The following is a 6,058-nucleotide window of genomic DNA, read 5'->3' on the forward strand; positions in this document are numbered from 1 at the left end:
TATGAAGAGGGGACAAAATGTCAAAGTCTCGTGACTAGGACAAGTGGGATATCATTTGAAAGAGCTCAAATTGACCATTCTAAAACAATTTTTTATTATTTTTTAGTAGTGGAAAAAAATTATGTATGGAGGAAATTGTGAAAAAAAATACCATTCCCCCCCCCCCCCTAATCTCCGAAGCTTACCGTTAAAAAATTATGTATTTTTTACATAATATTAACATTACTATAAATTTTACAGAAAAAATATAATCAGACCTCTATCTTGGTAACTTTTTTTTTAATTAACAAAAAACATTTCCGAATCCAGTTTGCAATTTAACCAACTATAAATGTGTTTATTACACTGGAAATTGCTATGAGATTATTTTAAAGACACCTTTTTTCAAATAAAAGAACAACTTTTGAAAGTGAACTGTGCAGAAACGTATCACTTTCTGTATCACTGGAGCATTTATTTCAAAGTACCTTTTTTTTGCGATAAGCAATTGAAGTTTTGGTTTAAATGGATTTGTTATACAATTTACATTTAAATATTTAACTCCACATTCCATAAACAACGATAATTTTGAATAAATTGTTAATTGAAAGTACCCAAGTACAAGTATTGTAAGTAGTAAGTAAGTTAAGTTTAACTAACTTCTGGGCTGTGATTTTGTGAACTCTTCAATAGGGTTGTTTCCAATTTTTTGAAACGCTTGTATTACGTTCTATATTAACTAAAAGTTGCCCTAAAATTCATTTTTTATACTAAAAGCGGCTTGAAATATGTTAAATTAACAAAATATATTTTGACAGATGCTTTCGCGCCCAAAACGCTCTTTGAAAATTGTGTGACGTCACAGTTTACGGTTTGACACATAACTACATACACACGTAGATGATACGAACTGTTAACTGACATTTGTCATTTGTTGTTTATCGCCTAACTGTCAACAGTGTCAATCCGAGAGTTGTGACGTCATCAGAATCTTCATAGACGTTTCGAGTTTGGTCACGTGACGTGTGCCAATTTGCCAAAAGATATTTTAAATTTAATATTTACAAAAATATGGTCATTACAGGTCCCCTAAAAGTAGTATAACATGTTCTTATAATCCAAAAGAATTTATTGTGATACAATTCTGCCCTAAGATTTGTAGATGGAAACAACCCTATTCTATGATGCTCTCCAAATGTTTTAAATATTTGATTTACGTTTGGCGTAGAGTTTAGCGGTGAATACTTGCCTGTGCACCATCATTGTACAACTAACTTGTAATTTGCAATGTTCTACATTAATTCGATGCATTAGGGAAAATATTTGACTATTGGAGAACAAATATGTAGCAATTGATGAAAAGAGATTAAAAGAGGTGTATGAGGTCCACTCAGTAAATTGAACAGGCCTTATTGGAGCTTGGTTGATTGTGACCTTTAAAAATACTAAACTGGCTTTATTATGTACCACGTATGCGAATTGTAGGTATTGACTTTTTCATGGGTACCGGTCCAACAAAAGTTTAGGTTTCGGTTTCGGCCGAAACTAGCACCAAAACCGAACCTTGGGTTTCGGTTTCGGTTTCGGCAAAAAAACATGTTTCGGTCGGACACTAGTAAGAATGTCCCTATAGTACTTAGTTATTATTATTTATAGGGATGTTTACGATGTCTTTGTAGTTTCCTAAGTTTCAACTATTATAATAAACTATAGGTACATAGTTAATAGTTATAGCAAAGAGAATTGATTGTAATATATTAGAGGTAAAGTTAAAAAACGTGCCCCTTAATTTGACATCGAAAACAGATGGCGCTGTACTGCGTCATATCAGGGGGAGCAAACTAGAGCGTTCGGGCGTTCTCGGCTCCGTTCGGCTCAGCATTGCTCCGAGCAATTATTAGGGTTGGCAAAACTTGACGTTCCTTTGCGTGCACAACTACAGATAAGATTATTACATGAATTTTCATAACCCTAAAAAGTTAAAAGGGATAGTTCCATAGATCAGAAAGGGACAACATGATTCGGCTCTGAAACGCTGTCAAACTTTTGGTTTGTAGGAAGTTTCCTATCTGTACGGTAGTTCTTATTCTGTGATGTTTTGCGGCCACCGAATTGTCAAATGTCAACTTTTGACAATTAGAGTTACCACAAAATGTATGCAACAGCGCCATCTCGTTTACCTGTCAAATTCGAAGCATGAAATTGTCTTAGACTTTACACATCTTACTCAATCATTGTATCTTTGGTTACAATAATTGGTCGACGTGTCAACGTGACCTTTCTGTAAAGTAGCATTATTATTTATTATGCAAAAGGGAAGTATTTACGAAGCCCTTCAGATGCCTCAAGCGCAGCGGACTGGACAAATATTGAGGACGGTTGTTTCACACTATAATAAACGGGTAATTTAATTATAATAAACAAATAATGTGCTGAGCTGTTGAAGGCCCTGGGAGTCGAGAAGCCTCCATCAAGGGGTCACACAAAAAGCATTTAGTAAAAGAAAAAAAACTAAAAAGGATGCGTCAGGGTTTGGGTCGAGAATTTTTTTCACGCATACACTATTTTATCTACACAGATATTATAAAACCGGTATGATATCTTGTATTCATATTCACTAACCACGTGTTACAGCTGGCATTGGGGCATCGTTGCGCTTTGGTGGCACTCGCGAATATGAGGTGGCGTTGGCGTCTGCAAAATATCTTTATCGCTCATTTTACACGAAAGTTTTGCTATAGTATAGCTAGTTTAAAAACAAAAAACAAATTACTTGTATACTTATAAACTGATTAAAAGGTAAAGTGTACCTACGTCAAAAAGCGGTAAATGAAATGAAATCATTATTTATTTTGTCTGCAATGTCACGCATCCGTAGTTTTTAGGGTTCCGTAGTCAACTCAAGTCAAGGGTTCCTACCCTTATAGTTTCGCCATGTCCGTCTGTCTGTCTGTCTGTCCGAAGCTTTGCTCCGTGGTCGTTAGTGCTAGAAAGCTGAAATTTGGCATGGATATATAAATCAATACCTAAAGCCGACAAAGTCGTACAATAAAATCTAAAAATTTAATTTTTTTGAGGGTACCTCCCCTACACGTAAAGTGGGGGGTGATTTTTTTTTCTGCTTCAACCCTACAGTGTGGGGTATCGTTGGAAAGGGCTTTCAAAACTAATAGGAGTCTTCAACAAACATTTTTTGATAAAGTGAATATATTCGGAGATAATCGCTCCGAAAGAAAAAAAAAAGTGTCCCCCCCCTCTAACTTTTGAACCATAGGTCCAAAAAATATGAAAAAAACCATGGAAGTAGAGCTTAAGAAAGACTTTAAATGAAAACTATAGCGGACATGATAAGTATAGCTGTTTTTGAGTTATCGCAAAAAGTTTCCCCTTCATAGTAAAAAGACTTCAATTAGGTACTGATTATGCAAATTTGCCTATTTGTTTAACTCGCGTTTCATCCCTTGGTTAACAATTTACTATACTTTAAGCTCCAGTTTAGCTTATTGTGACGGAAGAGTAACTACGGAACCCTACACTGAGCATGGCCCGACATGCTCTTGGCCGGTTTTTATTTTATTTTATTCAGAGACATATTATACTAGAGTCGGGGGCCATTGCCATTGCCATATCGTTCGATATATGGAGAGTAGAGGTAAGGAGAACAATTTATATGTATTTATTTTATTTATATGTATGAAACAGCGAGGTAATGCCGCCATGTTTATTGTTTTTTACATACGTACATACCTACATACATTAAATTGTGTTTTTAATAAATGGGATTTTAGTTGAAGTTGTAGTTGGACTTTATTAATTTAGGGCGCTTTAATTAGCTAACCAAGTTCGACCAGTTACTTGAAAATTGCATCAGGTTTGTCTTTGGACTCCGAAAATACGACTATATCTCACTTATCGCATAAAACTTAACTGCGTGTTCTGCGGAAGTACTTTGTTTTCAATTTTATTTGATCCTTCAGCCCCTGATTACCTTCGTTCTTAAATTCAAATTTGTTACTCCGCGCCCCGGCACTGATCTCCAAACCTCCCGTAGCCTTCAACTTATTGTCCCTCGAAATCGTAAAGATTTCATGTCGAATTCCTTTACCATTCATGCAATCCGGCTGTGGAATGATCTTCCTCTCGCTATTAGACAATCCCAGAACAACTTTTCCTTCAAGCGCATGTTGCGCAAGCATCTGTTTAACAAGGTTCAAATGTCGTCCTCATTATTTCAGAATGGGTATTTATTTATATATGTAATTTTTTTTTCCATTTTAATCTAACTGTATTCTGACCCTGCACCAACTAGATCTTTCGGTTTAGCCCATGGTTGACTGGCTGAGAATGCCTTCTGGCATTAAGTAATTTTTACTCTTCATGTATTGTGCAGTAAAGTTTAGATAAATAAATGTCATAATAAAACTTTAATTTGTGATTAGGTACATTGTGTGGACGCTAGATGAGATTGACGCCAATTTCTTTTCTAATCAAATAGGTCGATTTGATCATCCCGTCTGGTTAGAACCCCTAGTGTAAATTTATACGATGGCGAAACATGACGTACGGCGTTTGCGTTAAGTCTCATTTTGTATGGGATTTAGAAACAGCGCGCCAACCGGGACGTTTTGGAAGCTCAAAAACCCATACAAAATGAGACTTAACGCTAACGCGTCACGTTACGCCATCGAATAAATTTATGTATGTATGTATATACTTTATTGTACATAGAAATAAAAACACGAAAAACACAGTTACAGAGTAAATTAAATACAACAAAGGCGAACTTATCCCTGTATGGGATCTCTTCCAGTTAACCTTTGAGGAAATGAGTAAAACAGAAGTAACGGTGAATGAATGACAAACACAAACAAAAGTGTACAATCACTGAAATTAATGAAATGCAAGTTTTGAATACACATTGATGCAAATATACATAGATAGAAAAATAACCATAGTAACCAAACCAAACCAAAGTATCGGAAAGCCACAATTTACACTGGGGATACAGTCCTTTATTTATGGTATCGTGCTATTCAAAACAAATGCAACATTTTCTGACATACCTACGCGCCAGTCGCTCTTTACTCTTCACCAGGGAAGTAGGGAACAACAAACACATTTGTTTGCACACATGCAAATGTCTATGTAAGTATTTACAGACAAACTTAAGTACCAAGCTTACACCTGCAAAACAAATTTCCTTAAACACAAGACTAATATATAAATATATAAACTACAGGAGACCTATGTACTGGCGGAGGTAAATAAAACTTCGTGATAAATCTCTTAGGTATAAGTATAACTTATAAATTATATTTCGGTGATATTCCGGGACTGGGACACCCAGTTTGTCAGAGTTTGTCAGTAGAAAAAAGGCAGCAAATTCACAAATAGTATAATAAATACGGTAATATTTAAGAGGCACGTAAAATCAGTAATTGTTTTTAGGTAATAGGAACTCTTATGGCACGACTCTGTCCGTCCGTCTGTCACATTACTCACATTGCAAAATATCTCGAGAACTCTCTGCCTGGTTGTCGTTGAGATTTAATATTTTTTTTATTTTTTGCTCATTAATGTTGTTTAAAATGTACCTAACTAATATTGATAGCTTATTATGCAGTGAACTTTCCTGTGCAAGTGTGCTAATGAAAAACTAATCTAGAAACGCGTTTAACCAAGTTTTAATCAACACCCGGCAATTCATCGTGGCTTTTATGAGTTCGTTTTAGAGGGTTTTGCCGTGTCTTTTTATTGAAATTATTGAAATGCTTTAAAAAAAATAGATTATACCTATTACTTAAAAGAATGTAAAATATCGTTTTATATGATTTATAATTGATTTTGTTTTTTAAAAGTGATTTTTAATAAAAAGACACATCAAGATCGCTTACCTTCTTTCTAATGCTAATAAAACGAATTTTAGTAAAGTCCAGCTATCTCTATACTAATAACAACCGAACAATGTCATGCTCTACGAGCACACTTAAAAGTTACTACTGAACTCTGGATGTAATTGGCACTTAACTGTATGGAAGCTAATGCGTATGATGGCAAAAGTCACAGTCACAGTCGCAAA

This window comes from Cydia pomonella, chromosome 22 (genome assembly GCF_033807575.1).
Source record: "Cydia pomonella isolate Wapato2018A chromosome 22, ilCydPomo1, whole genome shotgun sequence".
Taxonomy (NCBI): domain Eukaryota; kingdom Metazoa; phylum Arthropoda; class Insecta; order Lepidoptera; family Tortricidae; genus Cydia; species Cydia pomonella.